The following is a 26,276-nucleotide window of genomic DNA, read 5'->3' as shown; positions in this document are numbered from 1 at the left end:
TGGTAATGTTATTGAAACTGGCAAATTGCACGAGATACGATTTTTAGCGTTGGTTGATAGTTATTAGTGAGTGTATAATATAGGAAGCTATTGGCTCGCGTGGCATTAAGTTCCATCTGCAATAATGGCTTTAAAAGTCGCCTGATGACTTAGGGTGTTGCCCTGGGTATTAGCCTAGCTGATTATTATAGTTTCCACCACCCTCCTACGCAATGCAGCTAAACCATCTGAATTAATTGCATTAAAAGTCGCTAGAAGACTTGGCCATAAGGTGCCAAGTGGTGCCTTGGGTATTTTTAGCCTAGCTGGTAATTATTATTTGTTATCTGAGGATGGGTTATACTTAACCTTTAATAGTTCAATGAAAACCTTACCAATATCTATTTCGTTAAATTTTATGGTAATTTTCCGCATATAAAAAGCTTCTCTTTTTCAGTATATCAGACAATGTTTTTGTCATTGCAATGTGGGAGACGAAATAGGCTGGTGTGTGTGTCATTTCTGGAGGAGACGAAGACATCGCGCCCCGGGCGATATTTCCACTCTCTGGAAAAATGGTCCAGGGAACCCAATTCAGATCACTGCCCATAGTCAGACGAACGAGTCCCTGCTCGTTTTGTTCCCTGATCAGAATCTACACTGGCACGTTGGCGATTTTGTAGATATATTTTTGTAAGCGCGCGCGGCTTTATTAGAAGTAGCGAATAGGGTACAGTTTTCACCCGGCGAAGCTATACTTCACTCTTTCGTAGCACGCCGAACTAAATATGTAGACCGGTTACGGGTGTTATTCGTCAATCTTGCCCTAGGGCCTAAAATGGAAAAAGAAGGGGCAAAAATAGGGCGGGGATGGAGTTTGAAATTTCGCACGTGCCCTATCTGACACGTGACATTTGGCCGGTTCATTTTATTTTTTTGCGGAACTAAACTTTTTAATATATTTTTAGGACGGGAGGGTAAAAAATTATAAAAACGTTCCTAATCTTTAATATATATTTTCGATGAGAGTAACGGTCCAATCAGAACGTTTGTTTTAATTTTTTTTCCCGCCAATCGACGACTCGTTTTTGTCTTCCAACCCCCTAATTTGCCCCCTACCTTTTTAGATTGTGATAAGAAAAAATTCGAAATATTTTGGTCACTATTTTTTTGATGTACCTAGCCGTACTAACTGCCTGGTAATTACAGAAATTGATGTTCGTCGTTTTTCCATCGCTTTATAAACGGAACTGTATTTTTTTATCTACCTTTTTCGTTTCTTCTCGATTATTATCTAGTTATTTGGAGAGTTTTCTCGGGCCCTTTAGTGACAATTCGTGGGAATTACGTATTCATTGAGGTACGTTTGCGTATTCCAGAGGTAACGGTAAAAATCCTGAACGCGCCGCGTGGTAACTGGGTTAAGTGATAAGCGGATTTTACGATTAAAATACGTGTTAATTATAGTGTTTATTTTAAATTTTAACTGTAGTAATTAATGCGGTTTTATAGACAACAAACAAGTCAAACTATTATACTATAAGTAACGTAATAAACATAAGTATGACACCTTATTTGGGACACTTTGTTTAATTATTATTTGTAAATAACCGAGGCCTTTTTTCCGGAAAATTTTCAGTATAATAATAATAATCAGCTAGCCTAATACCCAAGGCACCAGCTTAGGCCTAAGTCATCAAGCGACTTTTAAAGCCATTAATTCAGGTGGCCGGGTTACAATGCGTAGGAGGGTGGTAGCAAGCCCTTCATGCCACGCGAGCCAACAGCTCCCTACTCTAACTATTACCGTTAACCTCAAAATAAAGAAAAAAAACTTTTCATTCCAAAATTTCACGGCATTTTTGGTTAATTTTTTCGAATCCAAAAGTAAAAATTAACCTCTAGACTACTCTAAAATAAAAACCGTTAAAAAGTAATTTTGTTTCAATTTTAATTTTTCCGATTTGTGGAAAATTTTCCGCATTTAATTTTTCCGGAAAATTAACAACTCTAGCTAATTGCAAAGTAAATAATAGTTTGGATAAGGACTGACAACTCATTAAGAGTTGGTTAAGGGTCTTGGGAAATGCTTTGAAATGGCGATATGGAAATTCAAATTATTTTTAACTTGAGCAAACAAAGAGTCAAATTTAAATTAATATTATCAATATAATTGTAAATTTCGTGGTTAAGGCCTACGACGATAAATCAATTTTATTCGCAACTTAAATACTGAAATTGTATAACCGCGTGAAATTTTCGCCGACTTCGCTCTCTATTCGTAAGCGAAATAGGTTCTGAAATAAGTCTATAAATTGGTGGGAGGGGCCGGTATAAGCGAGGGTGGTGAGCCATTTCCCACGCGCCATCTATCGACGGCAATAGGAAACTCTTTTCTGCAGACGTTACTCCGTTTATTCCTTAATGCAATTGCTCCAAATTAATCGAATGGCGAATTCCGTTGGGGAAATTGGTAGAGCGCGCCTTCTATCGGGGGGAAGGAGAACCTGGCCGAGCTTTTGGGTTTTTATTCGATTAGCGTTGGAAATAGTTGGTGGTCGCGAGCGGGCACCCCTCGTCCACCACCCGGCGGGATCGACCCCGCGTCGAGGCGGCCAAAGGGTTGGAAACTTTTCGTTCGTGTCCGGCTTGACCGGGGGCCCTTCAGCTTTTCCTTTCTCACGGCTGTTTCCGCTGAGGCCAGCACTCTCAGCCGGGGTCGGCGCAAAAACCCCTCCTGTTTGACCCCCTCCTCCCTTCGGGTCGCTTGCCCGAAAACAAAGTAAAAGAGTTAACAACTTAACAGTGCTGACGGCCACGTTATAGTCGAAGCCATCCCTTCGGACGAGTTGCCGCCGAAATCAACCAGCGCTTCGTCCTTTTAATAAGAGGTTTTTGCGAGGGTGCGGACCGCTTGGAGCTGTTCGTGCCGCAGTTGGCGATTGTTCGCTAATTGGTCAAGTTGTTAGTTTCGTGCGTTTCGTTTAATTGAATCACCCTTCGGGAGGGGGCGCTACAAGCCGTTTTCTTCCGATTGTACCGGCGAAGTTTTCGAGCTGAAACTTGAAGCGTAATTTCTTAGCGCGCCTAAGCGCCCGTATATTGCTCTCGGCCAAAGTAATTAAGTTGTTCTTCGTTCTTTTTGACGTACCGCGATTAGTTTGTGAAATACGATGACGTTTGGCATTTGCGTGTAATTTACAGCGATACTATGTAGCGAATTATTAAAAAACCGGTAATCGTTATTTACCGCTGTGTATATATTTAAACCATTTTTTTTAAAGTATTTTTAATTGAAAACTCCTGAATTTGTGTAGTATCATAAGTGTATTAATAAACCACGAAAGTAAACATTGGGTATTTATAACTAGCTTAACATTTAATCAGAAGCTAATATGAAACGGTTTTCGAAGTTATCAGAGGCGTTTTCCTTATGAAGTTACATTTTGACCTCGAATTTGAAATTTTGGGCGCTCCTAAGCCGAAAAAAAAACTTTTTGTTCTTATGAAACCATTTTTTTATACATAGAAACAGCTCTACCCCCAAATCCCAAGTGCCAGTGGCGTAAATAGCGCCCCCGCAGACCCCGCGGCGTGGGGGGGGGGGCGAGAACTAGGGGCCCCCAAACATTTATGATTAAAATCGGTGCTATTTAAAAGGGCCCCTGAGTCGTTTTTCGCGGGGGGGGGGGGGGCGGAGTTCCTAGTTACGCCACTGCCGAGTGCAATTTATTGCGTCAAAAGACCGGGATGGAAATTAGCTTTTATTTGACTCGATTTTCTCATCATTTTCATAAGGAAAACGCCCTCCGATTCTGAGCGCTATTTCGATAACTACGGTTCATTTACATCTGGTATTATATAGAGTTGGTTTTGCTGGCATTTCCTCTCCCCGTGTCCACAATTGTCGTTCGCTTGTAAGAGTTGATTTTGGAAAATTCCTCCTATGTTCCTACTATTATCCTACAATACCGTGCTAGAGTGCCGTCTATCCTTTTGAGTGTGAATTTTAAATATGCGTGAAACTTTTTAAACAAACTTTTTTATACAATGAAATAACGATATCTGACTGATTGAGTTAATATCACACCTATAATATTGTTATATTTTGAAATATATCTATGTAATTAGAGGTTAACGGTAATAGTGAGTATAGAGAGCTGTTGGCTCGCGTAGCATTAAGGTCTTGCCACCACCCTCCTAAACAATATAACCCTGCCACCTGAATTAAAGGCATTGAACGTCGCTAGATGACTTGAGCCTAGGGTGATGCCTTGGGTATTAGCCTAGCTGATTATTATTATTAATTTTATTATTATTATTATTATTTTTATTAAGTAACCTGACAAAGAGGTGCCTTGGGTATTAGCCTAGCTGATTATTATTATTATTATTTTTATTAAGTAACCTGACAAAGAGGTGCCTTGGGTATTAGCCTAGCTTATTATTATTATTAATTTTATTATTATTTTTATTAAGTAACCTGACAAAGAGGTGCCTTGGGTATTAGCCTAGCTGATTATTATTATTATTATTAAGTCACCTGACAAAAAATTGACCTTCTGGCTTGCCATTAAGAAATGACATCATACCGTTAAAGATAAGCGCCTCTAACGAGAAAAATAGGCAACTATAAAAACAAATTATAAAGCACCATTCCTACACCCCAGTACGCGATTTCTGCAAGTGATCTCCATGACAAAGCAAAGACCACGTATTGAGTTTAATAACTACTTTTAAAGTCCAGATAAAATATGTGGCCATTGTTAAATGGATCTAGGTAAACTCCCAGTAAAAATTTAACACGTGGAAGACAAGGAACCAACGCACTTATGTAAAATCCAATTTATAAACTATGGTATTACGTATTAAGTGAAATGTACTTTTTCCATTTATTTTCGAAATCCTTCAATTTAAAATCATGGCGTGAACACATTCGTCAATTCTTTCTATATTTTCTTACTCGCGTTTTATTAATTTCACACTCGGCTAAATTTTGGCGCTCATACTCTAGAATATTATAGTCCAAGTAAAGCACCATCTGACACTGTCGCCAAAACCCGCGAAAAAGGTGAAGTCCTTACTCTCAATCGATGTGCTAAACTCGACTGATCTGGTCCGCTAGTTTGAATCTACAATATACGGCGTAGAACGGTTTTCTCGCCTGCTCGCTCTCGCGGTTTTGGGGCGCGCGAAGCGAAATCGAAAATCATTCCCCGCGTTGAAACCTTTCTGAAGCAATTTTCCAGTCAAACCAAGTGTGAATTCATCCCCAACCCACTCACCATCCGCCGATATATTTTTCTAAAACTTCCATGTAAATTTTCCATTCTATTTTCTATACTTATAAAAGGTGGATATATCTCGCTTGTTTTAGGGATTTCGGAGAAGGGTTCGAAGAGTAACCACAGGACGTCACTTTACTCCGATTCTGTGGTACCGAATAGTTTGTGTTAGGATAAAATGGTTTCCCCAAAATGGCCGCCTGTGACCAGATAAATTCTCGATAAACAGACCATTTTATCAGTTTACTCCCGTTTTTAAGATGGAACAGAAATTGCAGCCCGAATATTCTGTCGAATAGTTCACAGTGTAGTTTCATTATCTTCACCGGAACAAGCCAAAAGTTTAATTTGGCTTAAAAGGTTCCAGAACAAGCGACTTTGTGGACCATTACTATTGAAAATTGTGACTGTGGTAGTGATTGAAGGTGACATGTGAAATAATATTTAAAGGTTTTTCAAAGGATTTTATTTTAACACCCCAGGCCCCAGTCATCTAGCAACGTTTAATGCCTTAAACAGGTGGTCGGGTTACAATGCGTTTGAGGGTGGTGGCAAGCCCTTCATGCTACACTCACTATTACCGTTAACTTCAAAAAGTTTTTATGTAAAGGAGAAACCAAAGAACCGGAGGGAAATACCCTTAAACTAGCACGACGATTAGGTTAATCTCTAGTTTAATCATCATAATAAGCTATATTTATAACCTACATTGCAACAGGCCTGCGAAACAGGGAAATTTAAACCACAGATATACACTCGCTTATGCTTTTAAACCTGAGCAGTTTCTAAGAAAAAAGCAAACCGAAGTACTCGGAGTAAACCACATTAAAAAGAAAGCAGAGATCTGGCAAACTCAAGGCAGAAGGTCGAGTAGTTCCGAGTTTTCAAAAAAGTCACGGTCACACGACGGATTAAATAGGTTCAATACTGAGTTTAAAACTAACTATTGAAAACGGTTTCGATGCTAGTTTATTCGAAGAAGTTCACTCGGGCCTTACATAGCAACTAGTATTAGTCTTAATTGCGTGGTAGTATTTTTTAATAAAGCAGTACACACGACGACGAAGTATTAAAGCATAGACTGCAGTCCAATGCGCCTTTTACCATAGTTGTAGTATCGTCCAATCACTTCATGTACCCTGGTTTATCGCAAAATATAGCCACAAAATACTTTATCCTTCATAACTACCCGCCGAACCGTCATCGTGTTTACAGAGTAGCCGAACTAGTGCTCGGAATTGTTTATTCATTATCCACAAATTTTTCGATTTATTTAAAAAACGTTGGTAAAAAGAATATCATTTTAACTTATTTCATTATGTTTTTTACGCAACCAACCATTTATTTGAATAAAAGTGATATTTATTTAAACAATTGTTTGTTTTATTTAAATAATAGGCTTATTCACTTTCGATTATTTAAACATTTTACAATTTTTATTCAACTATTGGTTATTTAAATAAATATTATTTAAATATCGCCGAGCTTATTTTATTCGTGGATAAAAATTAATCGAATGCCGAGCACTAAGCCGAACCGAGTTTACAACAAGTATCTTCGCTAGTCGTTTTGACTCAATTAGGTATTTAACTAGTGGGTTTTAGTTGTGGTGTAACCGTGGCTAAAGTGCCAACAGCTCCTCTTGCTGTAAGGTGAAACTGTTCGCACCGGTAATATATCAAAGGTATATTCCAAAATCAATCGCTATTTACTTTGTCACTAAGATTATTAATATTTATTTGTTTACTCTGATTTATTTAAAAATAATTTCGACAAAATTAAGAAATTATTGCAAAATTATAAATTGCAATTTATTACGACTACCAAGACGGTATTTTTGGCGTAGTTAGATGCAAATTAAATATATTGTCTACTAGCAAACTACCGAACTACAGTAAGGCTTGTCGTGTTTTTTACAAAATTACTATTACCTTTACAATTATAGCAAAAAAAAACTCATTTTGGTTGTTTAACTTGCTAAACAAAGTGAATTCTAAAAATTATCCCAACTCTAAAATGTCTATTATCAAATTGGAAATATAAAAAAAAACAATCTCCGAAACATTAGTAAATTCCGATGGGTTCAAAGCCTCTCAATTTTTGACAAAGTGTTCAAAAAAAGGGGGGGGGGGATTTCCCTTTTTAATTTCGAAGGGCTAAATTATGGCCCGGAGGATTGTAGCAAAGACGGGGATCGGAGTGTGCAAGAACTTCGACAAATGTCTTTCTCGAATAAAGTTGTAGATGGAGCCTTTTACGTGTCTACTACAAAGCTCTATCTCGTTCGATTCGAGTTAAAAGAAGTTATTTTTTTATTGAAGCAGACACTGACCGTGTAATTAATGAAACTCATCTTCTTTTAATTGGTTTTTGATGATGGTTTTAGTCGCATTTTTTCCGCAAATGATACGTTCAGCTTTACTGCGATTGTCGGTGGTCAATGTTTTATTAATGTTAGCCCGGGGCTGCCTCATTTTCGCCCAAATTAGACGGAAGACGGCAGGTTCGAGGTTTGCGGGTATTCGAAATCGCGGATTACATTAACACGATTTACACGAACACCGCCTCATTGCCATATCGTATTCGATAGGCTTTTTCACTTTCAAGCAAGAGTTTTTAAAGTTTACTGGGTTTCAATTTTGGTCTGAATTTTAAATTTTAAATTAGTAAAGTAGGTTTCTTATTTAAAATTATCTTTGTAAAGAGGTTGTAAGTTTACATTTAGTTGACCAATATTAAAACAGATGGCGTAGTTTTTTCTGGTCGCATCTAATTACGCCTTCTTGTAGTAAATTTGTCATCATACCGCGTTCATCTTAACGGGTTTTATTTATTTTCTTTATTAAATTGTGTAGAAAAAACAATAGTTAATTCAGATAATAATGACGTGAGCAATCTTGCTTCATTCCATAGCATTTAAATTTATATTCAATATTTAATTTTTATTGGCGGGGAAATGAAATGCGACGAAGTTGGATATACAGGCGGTGTTCACTATGGTTTTTTTAGAGGAAATAGAAAATTATCTTAAACAAAACACAACCAAATAAGAAATAATTTTAAATCTAATCAATATTATAATATAAAAATTTGCGCAATATATAAATTTTTTTGGACTGTTCAGTAAATATTTGCTATTATTTTCTGATTATGTATGTATCAAATTGAAGTGTTTCCATAACCCCGTAACTGAAATTTCCACCAATTAAAATTACAATTAAACCCAATCCAAACTAAATTCGCTGGTCTATCTTTACTGACCAAACCGTAATTTAAATTGTACCTTCCAAAGACCCATCATATTTCCCACTGAACCAGTCGTAGTAATCAGTATAGTTAATTTAGACCTAAAAAACTTAAATTCTAGCAACATATACCACCAAATTCCAAAATTGAAAGTAAATTTAAATACATATTTCGAGGCTGGTAAATTCTATATTGGAATCAATAAGCGTGAGAATAGCACGAGTACTCGTCTTTAAAAGAGACGCCAGTAATACTCGTAAAAAAAGCGCTCCGAGATCGATATAGATGGCGCTAGGATGTGTCGCGGGCGATGTATGCCCCCGGGCCTTCCAATTCACTCCGCACGCGCGTTGTTGCTCTCTCGCTCTCTTCCGCACCCGTGCAGGGGTGCGACGCAACCACCGATACGTAACATCAACTGGAACGACGAGGAACGAACAGCAGGGTCGACACCTCCGACGACGGTGAAGTCTGCTGACCAAATAACCGTCGACCCGGTGTAGCGGGACCCGGGTCGGGGGTATAGCGGCGGGCGACGCAGCTGCGAACCGATTTCTCGCTTAAATATTAGGTTCGTTTTTTCGGGATGAAGACATCTCCTTTACACCCTCCGTTAGCGACAGGAGACCCCGGATCATTATTCGCTTCAATGATCAATTTCGGGAGTCCCCTCTCTGAGCCAGGGCCCCCTACCTCTCACTCCCTCCCTCCCGCCAAATACGCGATTCCGTGGTATTATTGTACTCTCGCCTCGAACATCATCCGCAGCATCCCTTGGAAGCAATTTTTTCTCCACTTTATGAAAATGCTATTTAACATCGAGTCTCTATACGAATCCCAACGACGCTGATAATGGAGATCGGTTCGGTACGGTTTGGAAGATGGGGAAAGAATGATAACCAAGCCTTTGCTCGATAAATTTAACGGGGGGGAAATTCATACGGAATTTTGGTAGCGCATTAAAATTCAGACTTGGCGAATTTAAAATACTATTAAGATTTTTATCCCAGATTTATACTGTTGGACAAATTACGGTGCTTGTATCAAATCAGATTTCGGTACGGCGTGGTTGGATTGGCGCTTTTATGATAGATGGTACGGGCGAAAAGAATAATCTTGATTTTCGTGATCTGTTTATCACAGTTTCGCCGAGACCGAGATTATAGGAGGATGGTTTATTCTCGATTTATAAAGAAATTTAATAGTCTTTTATTAAAGTGTAGAAAATATACAAATCCTTAAATTTCTTCTGGGGAAAACGTTTAGACCCGCCATATTTGAATTATATTCCTAAATTTTATTCGTTAATGAAACAGTGATACTCTTTTCAGCCGAGGCTTATAAACCGGCGAATTGAAAATCCTTTGAGTAAACCAAACTTTTCTATTTTTAAAGAAGAATTTATTTATTTATGCTTGGAGATAATAACTATTTTTAGACTATTTGGGGGCATCATGTTCAAATCCCCCCCGGCACGAAAGGGGGAAGGAAAAAGGTCACCGCCCTGCGCTTCAACCACGTAGGTTTATGGCACATTGTAAAACGAGACAAAAGTAATAAAATGACCATATAAATTTATTTTAACTTTAAATTTTTAAATAAAACCTTATTTTGGGTCATTATTAATTTTGTCTCATCTGAAATCTTATTTTTGAATACACTTGAAGATACGAGATAACTGTTAAAACTAATTTTATCGTAGCAGAAAGTTATTAGAATACAATTTTAACGTTGGAGAATAAAATAAATTTAATTTTATTTCTATTTTATTTTCAATGTTTTTTTCATGGATCCAATTAATAATATTAATATAGAAACGGAAAATGTAGTTTATTCTATCGAAAACTACGCTCTGATTCGTCGATAGCTAGACGGTAGATAAGGTATTAATTCTGTGGATAGAAGGTTCTTTTTGATTGGGATTTGAGTCGAAAGAATGAGGCCTCTTTAAAAAACCCTCGCATCAGGGATAAAAGCGAGGGACGTGCAATGAAAGTCCCACGGTCTTAGCTTCCGCCATTATCCACTCGAGCTCTCCCCAACATAAACACTCGACCGCCGCGTGTCGCCACATTCCCACTTCTTTTCTTCCAAATCATTCTCCGTTTTAGCCACAACCGTTCACTCACTCACTCCCCGCAAACACGACGAAAAGGCAAAAAATAATACAAATCTCTTCTTTATTTCCTATTCTATCGCGTTCGCATTCGCCGGAAGAAAATCTCACTTTGTTGGTAATTTTATTTTCTCCTTACGTAGATTTTATTCCCAAAATTGATTGACTCTTAAGGGCGATGGGTTAAAAAATTTCGAATTTTGTGTACCGGATTTGAAATCACAAAATGATTTCAAAATTTCTTAGGATGATTTTTGAAATCTTGGAACTGATTTTCGCCCAGACTTCAGAATTTTTCCGTTGATTTCTAGATTTCTAAAATCTTTTTTCTCTAGAGTGTACGAAATTTGTACGAATTTCAGAACCCCTCGCTTAAGCGTTATGGTAGACCATGACTTGGATTTGACAAAACCCTCTTAAGAAAATGGTAGTACAAAATTTATTCCAAAATCCCAATTCTATTTTCATCGAAATTTCGATCCAAACTGGGTCATATTTTATCCAATATGAAATTTAACTTTAATCCGATTTGATAAAAAGTATTTGGACCAAACAGAATGGGATTCAAATTGTGTCTTGATTTCAGTTAAATCCCATTTTCGTACCGTATATGGGTTTATTCTAAAACATTATATAGTTCGGAAAAGGTGAATCAAATTTTATTCTATTTTACACCTCAAATTAGGAAATTTAAAATTGAACTTTGATCTAAAATTATAATCCTCCTCGTTATTTCTAAAACCTTTTATAGTTTGAAATGATATTGAAAATATGGATATTTTTCATATTTCCTTTCCAATTTATATCTAAAATTAGGCAAATTAAAATTGAACTGTGATCTAAAATTACAATTATATTTGATTTATTTACAATGTACGAAATTCAACTTCATTCCGATTTGATCAAAATTATTTTGAACGCGAGCGCTTTTATCCAAATTTGAATATTGGATCAAGTCATTGTCGTTATAACCCAAGCAGTGAATGCGAACGGGAGTCGATCGCTACCCTCCGATGATCTCGCGGTCTTATTCTGGACCTTAAGAACACTTGAAATTCCGTTCACACGGAGACCAATATTCCCCACCAACGGAGACCCTATAGCTCAATAATCCCGATCGAGCCCTCACCCTCGAAAGAAACCAACTTGACTGTTTTTATATATATTTTTATTATCTCCCTTTCGAGCCCGCTCGCTTCGGACGCCAAAGGATCGATTAGACCCTTCCCAGAACCGATTTCTCGATTGCTCTTTTTAAGATTTTAATCCCATTGAGGGCCCAATAAGACTCGTTGATGCGCTTCTACGAAGTGTTACTTATACAGAGCCATTGCTAAATTTTAGAGGTCGGGGATGGTTAACTTTTATTCAAAATTATTCGTAAAATGTTTTGATCAAGTAATTTATATTTCTGTGTTATCCGATTAATTTTTTGATAAATTTGTAAAATTAATCGGAAAACGACGTTTTTGTCGATAAAAAGCTCAAATTTTCCGAATAATACATGTTTTTTAATCATTTTCCGAAATATTAACCGGTAAATTTCTTTGTTTACATTTTTTCCCCCAAAAAAAATCAATTTAAACATGGCTAATGATTAACCGTCCCCGACCTCTACTAAACTTTAAGCGTTTAAACTTCCATTATTATTATTTTAATATCAAAAGGTTATATGGAAACAATCTATCTAGAGGTGAATTTAATCAAGGTGAATTTCGACGCGATTGGTCCGCTTTCGAACGACCGAAGGTATAGAAGTGGTCGCACCTTTTCCGCTTGTTTGACGAAGGCGAACGGCGCTTTTGAAGTGCTACCGGCCACGTGTCTGAGTCACGGGGAGGACCCATTGACCTTTGAAGGGGTCCCGCCGGGATCGGGAGGCCGTGCTGATGAGGGGTTCGCGCCGATCAAGCCAGGTTTGTCACTGACCTCTGTTTGTCTAAGTTACACCTCGAAGGACACCAGTGAAGTTGGCCATTTCGCCGTGGTACCAGGCCGTTCAACCTTCCCAATCGCTGTCACGATTTGTGCCGGGTTGGTAGTAGTTGGATCATAAGTAACGTAATGCGCGTAAGTATGGTAATTCCTATTATCCCAATGATATTTTTAAATGATATAGATCATTGCGTAAGCGAAATTGGGTACAATTTTCGACTTGTTAATAGGCGAAAGTATAAAGTCTAGGAGGGTTGAAAAGATGGTGGTCACGTGACTTTGTGGAGAACTGCAGCGCCATCTATCATTAGAAATACGAACTATTATTCATTTTATTTTGCTAATGGTGGTTTAAATTTTGATCGATTATCTATTTATTATTATTATTTAAAACACTTTGTAATAGAAAAGTGGAAGTTAATTAGCTGTCTGCGGTATTTGGAAGGAATAATTTTTCTTTGACGGCGCACGGCCTCCAACCATGAACACAAGTTATCGAATCGAAGTTGGCTGCGAAAAGGTAATCACGTGATTTTGTTTTCCCATTTTAACAAGTTGATTAAGACCAAATTTACTTTACAGTTTCGCCTATTCCGTTTCGTATTCGTTGGACTAAAAATTCCTTAAAACGTCTGTGACGTAAGTTGTATCCATAGTGACGTAATTCCGCTTTTGCAATATTTTTCAAATCGTGTAGTTGAGGGTTACGTTAAGAAGACTAGTAGTGGAAAAGACAGTAGTCCTGCAGAATCTTCTATGTTCCCGAAACTTCCGATTACTCAATCACGCCGCGACAAGCTATCACTAAACGAACTAGTTCAGTTCAGTGTCATACTTATATCAATGTAAATATGTGGCTTAAGGCTGGATGAAAATCACTTTTAACTTGAGTCAAAGTCTTAAGCAACGCGCAACAGAAGGAACTCGTGTTTTCCACGTACAATTTCGTACGCGTTAACAAAACACAATCGTGTACACTATAGACGATGGTATGCAAAAGACCTCAATTCCACCAGGAAATGAAGCGGCGTTTAATTCTACACGAAAGCGGGTGATCTCGTTTTCACTGTCCGCAACTCACGCGCGCTATACTGGTCCGATTTCATTCGTATACGACGTTTCTCCCTCACGCGGTTTTCTGGAAGGAAAGCGTATCAAATTATACAATATAAACATCTCATCATATCCTCTCCGCAAAAATCACCATTTTTAGACTATAACGGTTAAGCGAAAGCTTTTAGTTCCAGCCTGCCGACTTTCCTTTATGTCGGCGTAGCGTCGATGGCGAACACTTCGCAGACTTCACCGGATAGACTTAACTGGCGAGGGTCTATTCGCTGGGGACCTCCGGAACGTCCCCTCTCGCTGTTTATTGACAGTGCAGAAGCGAATCGCGAAATTCCGCATCCAAAAATGTTCCCTCTCCTGACGTCTGATATTTGGGGCCTTCCTTTGTGATGAACTCGGCTCCCCTCTCGTCGCGCGTACCAGAAACAAAATTTTACTTCGGTTCTGATGAATCGTATCCCAGTGTGTGTATTCAAAAAAACCTCGACAGCAGCTGCTAGATGGCGCACTCTCGTTGGATTTCATTTAATGAAAAAAAAGTCCCACTTTGTTTACTTTCTATAAATTTTCGAGTGGGGCTTTATAGGCGCCGCCGTAGATTGATCTACCGAAGTATATAACCTCAATCTCATATTTTTTTAAATGTTCAGTTTGGAACCGAAAAAACTGTTTATATCGTCAATGGTTTACTTTCATCCCCCCAGCAAACTTTCTCTGGCTAATTCACTATTATTATGTCTCCAATCCTGGTGCTGACCTTGATTTTAGTACAGTACGGTTAGACTAATCAATAGTTTAGATTTCATTAAAAAGATAAAATTAAAACAGCAAAGTTGTTTCTTTGATTAAAAAGAGAAAACTGAGACAGCAAAGTTTTTTCTCGGATTAAAAAGATAAAACTGAAACAGTAACGTTGCTTGATGATCAAATTGCGAAAACTGAAACTGAAAAGGTGTTTCTTTGATTAAAATGAGAAGTAAAACAGCAAAGTTGTTTCTTTCATTAAAAAAATAAAACTGAACCAGCAAAGTGGTTTGATGATTAATTAGCAAAATCGGAAACAACAAAAGTTTTCTTTGATTAAAAAAATAAAAGTAAAACAGAAAAGTTGTTTGTTGATTAAAAAAAGAAAGCTGAAACTGCAAAGTGGTTTCTGTGAATAAAAAGCGAAAACTGAAACAATTAAAAAGATAAATCTGAACCAGCAAAGTGGGTTCTTTGAATAACAAACGAAAACAGAAACAATTAAAAAGATAAATCCGAACCAGCAAAGTTGTTTCCTTGATTAAAAAGATAAATCTGAAGCAGCAAAGTTGTTTCCTTGATTAAAAAGATAAATCCGAACCAGCAAAGTTGTTTCCTTGATTAAAAAGATAAATCTGAACCAGCAAAGTTGTTTCTTTGATTAAACATATAAATCTGAACCAGCAAAGTTGTTTCTTTGATTAAACAGATAAATCTGAACCAGCAAAGTTGTTTCTTTGATTAAACAGATTAATCTGAACCAGCAAAGTTGTTTCTTTGATTAAACAGATAAATCTGAACCAGCAAAGTTGTTTCTTTGTTGCGTAATCTGACCACCATTTATGATTGAAGTATATTTAGATACCTGCACCATAGTAAGAACAATTGGTACCTACCCTTTAAAACAATTGGTCAAAGCAATGAAAAGGAGGAACGGCAACGAAACGAGACGGAGAGAAAATCGTAATTGAATTCTGGTGCAAATTCGAGGAGAGAAAATAGCCGTGATTAGGGGAGAAAATTTCGTGATTCAGCTCGCTTCAGAGACGAAATTAGCGTTCGAACCCAGGAAACCAGCTACAGCTCTCTCTCTCTCTTATCTTGGCGTAAGCGTAAACCGCGGGATTCCATATTATAACAAGCTTAACAACAGTCGACGCTACAAATATGTAAATTACTTTTCGTCGTCTCCCTTCTCCTCCCACGATGCCTCGCTCCGCTTCGCTTTACCGTCTGAGTTAAGAGCGCCCATTTTTTCAGTCCGATTTAAAATATACGAAAAGAAAACTACAGAGAAAAAAAAACTTTATTAAATTGTATAGTTTGCGCGCTCGTAATTGCACTTTCCATTATTCCATAGCGCCGCGGAGTACGAGTAGACGCGTTTTCTAATAAGCGAACTCGAAGGAAGGGCCCAGACATTCCACTCAACCCTTACGCCCGAGCTTGAAAAGACGTCGTTTCGAATTCTAATTTGAAGGGGAAAATTTCATATATATTTTTCGTTTATTTGGAAAGAGCCCCTTTTTAATGGCTCCGCTATGTCAGCTCCGACAGAGCGCCGGTTCGCGGATACGTTCGGTGGCTCCATCGTCGTCGAAATCATTTTTATCTCTTTTTACCTTCCCTTCCACCTTTTCGCGGGGGAGGGGGAGCGATATTTTGGTCGTTCGATGATTCGCGTGCAAAAGGCGAAGTCCCCTTTAATAGAAGTCGAACAAAGTTGTTAGCGCTCCTTCGGCCTAGGGCGGCGCCCCGGGCCCGAATCGTGCTGACATCGCCACTGACAAACGCCAACTCCCCCCGCCACGATCCCATCTCTTTACGCAACCCCCCCCCCCTTATTCCGTACCTTTTGGTCCGCTTACCTTCTTGCAATTTAACCCCCTCCCTCCTTTCGATTCCACCTATGATAGAGTCCAACTTGGTTAAGATCGCATTGAAGGGACAATTTTGGAATTGTCGTTTCGTTCAATGATAAATTTAACGGATTGTTTTGATACGGATTGTATAATAATTTTCCAATCGATTGTCTACAATGTTTTGATTTCGGTCGGTTCGAGTATTTAAATTGAACATTTTTCAAAGGTGATTTAGGCGGAATCCGAACGCGTCTCCTTTTTAGACCCCTTTCGGCCCCTCTTTCCCTTATAAACCCAACTTCCATTTTCTGGTTCCTATAGGTTAAATTTTGGTGCCGCCGGCATTGTATGAAATAATTACCGTTCATTCAGGTGCGCTATTCGAAGGAGAACGGGGGGGGGGGTGGACCTAGAAAGGCTGAGCGGGAGAGGAAGACCTAGAAGAGACTATCTGCTGGATGAAGGGAGGGAATTAGGGCTCGTGGATGGACGTCGGATGAAGAGGGGGGGGGAGATAAATTTTGTTGTATGTAGGAGGTAAACTACGGAGTGATGGCAGGGAGGATGGCGCGAAGACATCCCGAAATCTCCGAAGCGCGGGTCGCAATTAGCGAGCCGACACTGGGTTGCTGGATAAAGGTTAGGATGGGAGGATGGAGGAGACATAGTCGGAGGTGGGGGCGATTTGACGCGGGAAATGGTAGAAGGGCGGAGGAAAGTTCGCTCCGAGGCAGAATATTGGCGCTGCCAAACGCAGCATCGAGCACGTCTCCGCCGTCTATTATACGCTCCGTTCTTCGCTCCTATTATATACTGAGAGGATGCCTTGTTCGACCCACCTAAGCCTTGTTGGTGACAATTTGTTGGACAGCTGATTGCCCCGAGCTGATTCTTTCCCTGGCTCAAAGAAGACTTTTCCAGATTACCTGTAAAAGGAGCGCTGTTTTTCCCCCGCATCTCTTCCGGCATCTCTCTCTCTCTCTGGCCAGCCTCTCCCGATCTCCATCTTCATCCCGGGCTTCCTTTCTCCTTTCTCGGCTTTTCCTCTCTTTTTAAAGATCGCGTCTTTCGTGGAACGGACAGGCGCGATCTATCGGGTGTCACGCCAAGCGATAGTTGAGAAGACTGGTCTTCTTTTAATAAGAAGTTTGTTTTTTGGCCTCTTCTTGGTCAATGATATAGTTTCGCCTTTCCTCGTTAGAAGGTGGCGAGTTTCGAGATAAGCTTTTAGTCCAAGGATCCCCGGGCGACGGTTTTCTCTTTCCATCTCATCCTTCTCGTTCTTTTCCTCTCTTGTTTGTTAGAGTGACTTCTCGGGAGAAGAATGGGCCGCTTTTAAGCGCTTCTGATTATTCTTTTCTTTCGACGAAAACGTTAATTATCAATAATTTAACCTTAAAAATATAGGACCTTGTTAATAACCTTAATTCTGTTTTCTTTGTTTTGGGGGACTTACTTCTTTATACAGGGTGTTTCGAAAGGTTATCCAAAATTTTTAAGGAGTTGTAGGTTGTGAGTTGAGAAGTATGCCTGTTTTTTTCCCATTTTCGTACAACGAGTGAAATGAGCGTCAGAGAGCTTCAAAGTGTGGCCTATTAGCCCCTGGAAGTAGGCTGCAACGAGCGCAAAACCAAGCAGCAGGGAAACGCGAACATTAAAGTTTGGGTTCGTGTGATAGGTAAAAAAGGACTTTGTAAACCAATCGAGGTAACCAGCGTAAAAAAGGAAACTTACAGGAGCTAGTAGGCCACGTTTTGAAGCTCTCTGGCGCTCATTTCACTCATCGTAGGAAAATTGGAAAAAACAGGCATACTTCTCAACTCACCTTTTGAAACACCCTGTAGTATGAAATACAATTAACGAAAATTGATCAATATTGTACTATAATTGTTGAGTTTTTATTTCAAATTCTTCGTTTTCCCATTTCCCTAAAAACTTGTAAAGGCTCGAGTGGCACGAAGGGCTTGCCACCACCCTCCTACGCATTGTAACCCGGCCACCTATTTTAATGGCATTGAAAGCCGCTAGATGACGTGGGCCTAGGGTGGTGCCTTGGGTGATTATTATAATAAAATTAAAAAAAATTGTACCATGGTTATTTTGAAATATTTAAGAATTAATTAAAAGGCTGATACTTCATGGTTTTTCCTCATCTTAATTCGTAAATTTTACTTTAAAAATAATGATACTTACATTTTAATATATTGTTTTCATCGTTTGCTTATAATTTGATAAGTTTTTTTAAGAAAATACGTTCTTATGACTAGATCATAGGCGCAACGTCGGAGAAGCTAGTGCCGTTACGGCACTTAGACTCGTTTCGGTCGCGAATTGGAATCAATTCACATCTAAATTAGAATAAATCAATTAATTTCGATCAAATGGTAGTAAAGTTGAATTTCATTGATCAATCAATACGATCACATTTTTTATGATAATTTTCGATTTAAGTCGAATTCGGATCAGCTCCATTATCGATATAATTTTACAATCAATTTTGATCGACCATTTTCGTAAGGGAAAAAATCATTCAAACTCGACAATGGAAATTGTTAAAAACTTTGTCCATTAAATATCAAAAACCCACGTCAGTATTCAATTTAAAAAAAAAGATACTTTTTGATATCTCATTCTGGAGCCAAATGCGGAAAATATAACCGTAAAATTGTCCCCCCACAAAAACTTTGTCAATGCAGACCACTTGTTATGGTTTTTTTTAGTGAAAGAGACGCGCGTGGGGGGGTTTTTGGGGTGGTTTCTGGGGGGTAGAGGCGTTACGCCGCTCTAAATAGTCGGTTCGATAAGTAGGGCTAAGGGAGCATTATTACGAGCGCGGAAAGAGGGAGCGAGATTTGAATGGAACCACAATCCAGGCACCCATTCAGGGTGACACGAACAATCGCTTCCGCCTGGCTGGCTGCCCCATTGTTAAGACTCCGTACTGGCTGGAATACCTCCTCCATTACCAGCATAATACCGCCATTCTCACTCTCCTAAACTACGGATTTTACCTTTTTCACGGATATATAAATCTAGGGGAGTCACAATACCTTGGGAGACCCAATTTCCATATTTTTCGAGGTATATTACACCCACCTCTTCTTTCTCTACAACCACCCAAACCCTTTTAGAAATATATAGTGTAGATAAATAGAACTGATAGTTCTGTAATAATAGATATGTTAAAACATCCCTTGAAAAATTGAACGGGGGAACTTGTAGGCTATTAGATTGTACACGGTTAAGCTACGCGTTTTCTATAGCTCTGGCTTAAATCTGTTTAATATTTTTAGGAAAATATCCAAAAGTATAAGCAAAAACTTACTTTGCATTTTTGAAAATTTTGTTAAAGTGCAAGTTGTAGTGTTGTAAGTCGGAATATTTTCCGTATTTTTCCGAAAAAAAATAAAAAAAGTTTTAATACCGCGATTAGTCTAATATATTGTTTCCAAATTTAAATAAAGCTGCATTTTCGCCTAATTTTTCGAATCTGAAAGTAAAACTAAACCTCTAGACTAGTTTAATCTGATAACTAATGTAACACTATTAATGTTTCGTAGTATTTTTACTGATATTATACATTTAATATCAATAAAAAGTTAAAAACATTAAAAACCCTTAAAAAGTAATTTAGGTCTCAATTTTTTATTTCTCCAATTTGCGGAAAATATTCCGGAAAATTAACAACACTAGTAAGTTGCAAAACGATTTTTGGAATAGAAATTAACTACTTTATATTTTTCTTGTTCATTTGATCATGCGTTTTCCGAAACTGTAACTCACTTGATGAAATACCGTCGTTAAGTTTATTTAATATTAAAATGAAATTTATGTGCAGCGCCCCCCTGCGGATTTTATTTTGAATGATAATTTTACCGCGCCTAGTTATGATATGTTCTTTTCTCCCAAAACTAATTGGTTTGATGATAAGTTAACTAGAACCACCTATGGACTGCAATGCCAAGAATGGAAAAACACGCTTAAAAGGTTGAAAAGTCCATAAAAAAGGGAATAAAAAGAAATTTAAAGTTACTCGGAAAATAAAGTGTCGAAAATTGGACCTAATGCGTGGCATTTATGACACCATTTTATTATGGAATCATTTCGGTTGTTGACAACATAAATCAAACTTTGACAAACTAAGGACGAATTGAGTTGTTGCTAGTCTTCGCAACCGGAAGGTAACAATGTCCTTAAAATTGCCACCTCGGGCCAAGACCTATTGAAAATTAATATCGCTCAGTATCATACTAATTTTAATTAGGTTACTTATGTTTGTAGGAATAATGAACTTATTGTATTTACGGAAAACTAATTACTTAATTACAATAAATTAATAATAGGGATGTTATACTTAAAGTGATTGTTGTATATACGAAAGACAAACGTATTATAATTCGGGTCTTACGAGATTATTTAAGAAAGTTCAAACGTTTATTATAAATGAAGCTTACTTATTAATAAATGAACAATAGTGATACTGACGTCACGTTTCTACTAGGTCGAAGAATCAATATAAGGTTTTCTATATTTCTTATGTTCCAAATAGATGAAAGTTCATAATTTTATGTTTAGTTAATTTCTTGAATGTTTGAATTATAGTTTTTGCAGATATCTTAGGTTTAAAGTTTGTTATTCATTCTAGAAATTTTGGACTGTTAAATTTAAAGATCTAAGCTGTTATTTTACCGAGTTTCGTATTTCTTTTATATCAAAGGGAATTTGATAGTTAATTTTGAATGTGAAATATCAATTTAGATAATTTTCTCCATTTAAGCTTTCTGGAGGGGCGGTACAGTTGTGCCAACCACACAACTCCAGCGTTCAGTGATAAGTTAATTTCCAGGGATATTTTTGTTAGTCCTGTAGAAAAGTTACACTCGCAACAACCATTCAAACTTTTTATTTTTATTTAACGCTAAGAAAAAGAACCGTAAGTTCGATACCGGTAGCAATTTCTTTTTTAAATTGTAGAAAATGAATTTATCAAAGGTTAGTTTGAGGGTGGTATAATATCCGTGTATGGTTGGATCAGCGTTCCCAAAAAACCTAGCAAATGGCCTTCGGGAATCCGGCAAAATTCGAGTATAAATTACGCTTTTCTCTTTCACACACTAACTTCCATAAATAATCTCTTTTTATTCTTCAATTTCTGTACCCCTTTTTTTGGCCGTTAGAGGCGCCCTAATCGTAATAAAATCACGCGAGAGGCGCCTCTTTTGATAGAGTGCTGGTAATTTCATACAAGCCGCGGATGGAAATAAGAGTGGACGTTATACGCAATATATTCCAAATGTATAAAATTCGTTGTTGGGAGAAGGAGAGCTGGATGGGGTACGAAAACGTAGCATCCATCATTCGAAATCTCCTTCCGAAACCCTATTATCCGGCCTTTTCTTAACAACAATTCTGACCCCTCCCCTTATTGAATTTACTTAGGCCGAGAACATTTCTCCTCCGTATAGTTTTTTCCCTATTCCGAGAGGGCTTATACGGGGAAACTGGTAAAGGCTAGCGTCATCTTCCATATCCCAGGATGCCTCGCGGCTTCTCATTTCCCCCTCCCTTTCTCCGGCACTCGCATTTACTCGCACTTACAAACAGAGTCTCCATACCCCCTTCGAATATACCATCCCTCACTACCAGTCTACCAGTAATGGGATGTATTCTTCCGCCTAACTTAGTATACGCTAACGTCGACCTTAACGGACGTCTCACGCGGCAACGAAACGCGTCGACCGTACCTAGTTCCCGCCGGTAATTGCCCCTATCAAGTCGCCTTCTCCGGCAGTTTCTATTTTTTGGCCAGGGTTACGAGCCCCTTCTCCTAGCGCCGTCGATGGTATAAAACGAAAGTTTCGGTGGCCAGGACCTACTTTTTATATCTTGCCGTTATCGGGTTCGGTAATATCCTTACGCGTAGATCTTTTATTTTTTTATATATTCCGCGTATTGGCGACTGTTGTGGAAGGCGGACAAACTTTTCACTCTTGCCAGCGAGATACGTACGCGAAAATATCCGTAACGTAGGCCCGGCTATGGTCGATCGCTTCTCCTTACGGGCTGAAGATTGTTTTCCCGGAGGACGCGGCCACCCATTTACGCCCCGAAACGAGCGCCTCTGGTCGCCTCCGACCAAGATAACGCCGGGGCTTCTAGTCTTTAACACCCTCGCGCGAGAGCGAGGAGCCATTAGCGGACGCCTAGAGCAACGGAGAGATGTATTTCTGGGCGCGGATCCTAAAGAACTACCACAAGCACCCACGCCTCACGGCTACTCATCACATACGCCTTATCGAAGCTTTTTCGCGGTTCCCTCTCGCGGAAGATTGCTGGAAGTACCCCCGCACTCCTATCTTCCCGAAGCGTTTAAAGACCTAGGGCTCTAACTTTTTCTTTTTTCTTAACTTTTTAGCTAGCAACATGTAGATCGACTTTTTACCTTCCCCGCGTATTCCGTAATTCACTCGACCCTACAATAAACTGAAAACGCGTCATTTTTAGCGCCCGGGAAACCGTTTAAGCTACGTGTTGGATGAACGCCTGGTCCGTTACCGCGGATGGAAGGTGGTCGCGTTATGGAATCGCGAAGGTGGAAACGCTTAAGCGGAATAGTTCCGGAAGCGGCGATATACCGCTAAACAGCGAGGGACCAGATCTTTATGGACTCGAGGGCTAAAATTTGTTCCTCCCACCACCTTACGCAATCTCTAGCTCTCTTTTTTGTGGGTCGTGCTGAAGCGTTCGGGTTTTTGTGGCGTTTTTCTCGATAGTGGGGGGTAGCTTCCTCGCCGAAAGTCGTTTAGGAACCATACTCGTTAATCACGCGTTCTATCGTGAGCGTCAAATGTTTTTGTTCGGAGGAAGTACGGGCGTAATATCTTCACAGCGTTTGCCGGTTACGAGAAATCTACAATGATAATGTAAACAACATATTTTTTTCTGTAAAACTGAAGAATTTGTGGTTTTTGCAGTCTCCCCAAAACCTTTTCACAAAAGTTGAGTTCCACCGAATGAGCAGATACAGCCAATAGACGCTAGCATCTAGGAGCAACTAACACAGCAGCCCACACAAGGAGAACGCAACCCGTCAAAAGTCATGCATTTTCTTGCGTACAGTTTTCATTGGTTAGTCGCTTTAGCTAAAATATTAAAGAGCGCGTGGAACATTTTAACAAGTTGAACAAGACACGAAGAATTTATGCGAGTGCCTATTAAATTCTGGAAAGTACTGAAATTCAGTTGATTTTGTGTGAAGTCAGTTTATAGAGCTCTTTAGACGTATAGTCTGTTTAAGCTAGGAGCAACAAACACAAGGAGAACGCAGCTAGCCTTTGAACACGCTAACGAACTGTTGTGTACAAATTTCATTGAACGAGCCTTTACGCTGAACGTTTTAGTCAGTGGCGTAGGAACAGGTGGGTACAGGGGTAAAATATACGACTCTTCAAATTGAAAATGGGCACCAAAAGCTTATTTTTTTAACGTTTAAGGGGGGCTCCAATTTCAATATTCAAACTGTACCCCTCTTAATCCAAAATTGGTGTTGTATTTCAGAAAATTTTCCGTATTTTTCCGAAAAAATTAAACAAAAGTTTTCATTCCATGATTAGTCTAATATATTGTTTGTAAATTTAAATACAGCGGCATTTTCGCCTCATCTTTTCGAATCTAAAAGTAATACTAAACCTCTAGACTAGTTTAAACTGATAAGCAATGTAACACTATTAATGTTTTGTAATATGTTTACTAATATTAGACATTTTATATCGATAAAAAGTTAAAAACATTAAAAACCCTTAAAAAGTAATTTTTGTTTAAATTTTTTATTTTTCCGACTTGCGGAATATTTTCTGGAAATATTTCCGCATTTTATTTTTCCGAAAAATTAAAAACACTATCCAAAATGTTGCTACGCGCCTGATTTTTGTGGTCAGTGCCACCTGAAAATGTGAAATAGAGTTTGCAGGTCGTTCCTGGAACTTCCTGCCCTCGAATAGGACCCCAATCGGTACGCCACTGACTACCGTCTCTATTCGATATTTTCCGATTTTCATCTTATACGAAATATTTCTCTTCAGAAACTAAGTTTAACAATATTATTTCGCGACCAATTTTTGCAAAAAAGGAAGGAAATTAGTCTTGGAAAATTTCGGGTACAATCCAATATATTAACAAAAGAAACGCGTTGAAGTAGTTGCGGTTACCTCCTCGATATTCCCCGTGTTGGAATATATATTCGGTGTACCCCTAACGGGATAAAAAAGAGCCGGGACAATGAAGAAGGCTGACAAAGGCTGATCTTTGTCACCCCGACACCCCGCGAAAGCTCTCTTTCAGCGACACCTAGCGAGCTCTAAACAGAAATGGCGCCCCAAAATAGGATCTCCATCACGATGCAAATTCTCCGTCCTATACATAATAGCGGGTTGAAAACCCAAATGGGCGTGAGTTTGGCAGCCCTGCTGTATTTGTTCACTCCGCGGCGGTGATAGGGAATTGCCATTGTGCGCCGCTCGTTGGCTTAGAACCCAAAAACCTACACCTCGTTGAAAACTTCAACGGAAAGAATGAAATGTTAAGCCTCGGTTTAGTTAGCGTCTCTCTTTCGACGCGTTTCTTCAAAAACCTCGACGCCATTATTACCGCACTTCTGCCTTGTTTGGTGACGCCCCCAGATTTCGGGGACGGGCACCCCCCGGACGGATTTCTCTCGAAGATCCGTCGGGCGGAAGTAATGAGTTCTTTGGATAGGACCATATCATCCCTCTGCCCGTACGATTCGTGTCTGCCAGTTCGATAAAGTCTTCCTTAAAATCAGCCTTTCAGCGTTAGTTTGCTTTTGTTATACCACTTTAAATTAGTATTTATTTATGAAAATTTACTTTAAAATATTTGTGAAATGTTATCTTCCCCACAAACTCACCCACAAACTACGTCATATTTGGTCGAGAAGTCGAGCCGGTTTACGTGGAGGGGGAGGATAACATTTTAGAAGGTAATACCCACGAATGACGTCAGCAATATGAGACGCGGCGCTTGCGGAGAGGCTGACCCTCCCATCTAAAATCTTAAATTTAATAGTTAATTATTATTTTTTTTACAATTTTTTTATTACCGCTATATTTACCATGGTCTTTTTATATATTTTATGTAAAAATATGATATACAAAAAAAATCTGTCACTATCTCTTTAACCGCAAAATTTGTTATCTTCAATTGACCGAATTTGAAATTACGTTTCAGACTATGCATTTTCTAACAAACTTATATACCCGATTTTAGGGCCATAGACTTATTTTGAATTAGTTGTCCATTGTCTTTTTAAAATCAAACCCCTAAATGTCGACTATATTGGATACACTCCGGTGTGAGACGTGTGGAACACTTTTACAGGGGACTGATATATTATTGACCAAAAATTTCATGGTCTTTGAAATGAAATGTAATTTAAAATTTTATATTTCTCTTTGATATAATCATTAATGGTTTGTAGGTTTATCAGAATTTATACTGGCTTTAGCGCGAAAAGAAAACATCAAATGTAATGTTTACAATTTATAATTCCCAAATTGTTTTCGTTTTAAGGAGAGCAGTCATTACATAATGCTAGAAAAACAGGGTGGGAAACCAAGCGTACCCGTTAGCTAGACCGGTAATTTCTTCCAATTTTAATATTTATAAAGCTTTTGGGGGCAAATAAAAATTCTACGACGAGAAAGTATTTACAAGGAATGAAGTGTAGGGATTAGGTAAGGCTGTGGCGAAGAGCCGGGGGAGGTGAGTTTAAGCTAGGTTGCGCGTTGGGAAGATCTTTGCCTGGCTGAGGTTTTATCGCGACGCATGCTGGGATATCTCTGGCGCGGAATCGGACCCGAAGGAGCCCCGAGGCCTTAAAACGGATCTTGTTGACATAACTGAGAAAATACCAAAACAGTCGTATCAACTGTTTCTACTTTTGGCGGATAGAGGGAGTTGGCGCGTTTGCTGGCCCCTTTTCAGCGAGAAATTTTGCTCTTTTTAAGGGCTTTCCGCCGCGCT

This window comes from Leiobunum rupestre, chromosome 7, assembly GCF_980474605.1.
Source record: "Leiobunum rupestre chromosome 7, qqLeiRupe1.1.hap1, whole genome shotgun sequence".
Taxonomy (NCBI): domain Eukaryota; kingdom Metazoa; phylum Arthropoda; class Arachnida; order Opiliones; family Sclerosomatidae; genus Leiobunum; species Leiobunum rupestre.
The sequence above is the reverse complement of the archived record's forward strand: the minus strand, read 5'-3'. Positions refer to the sequence as shown.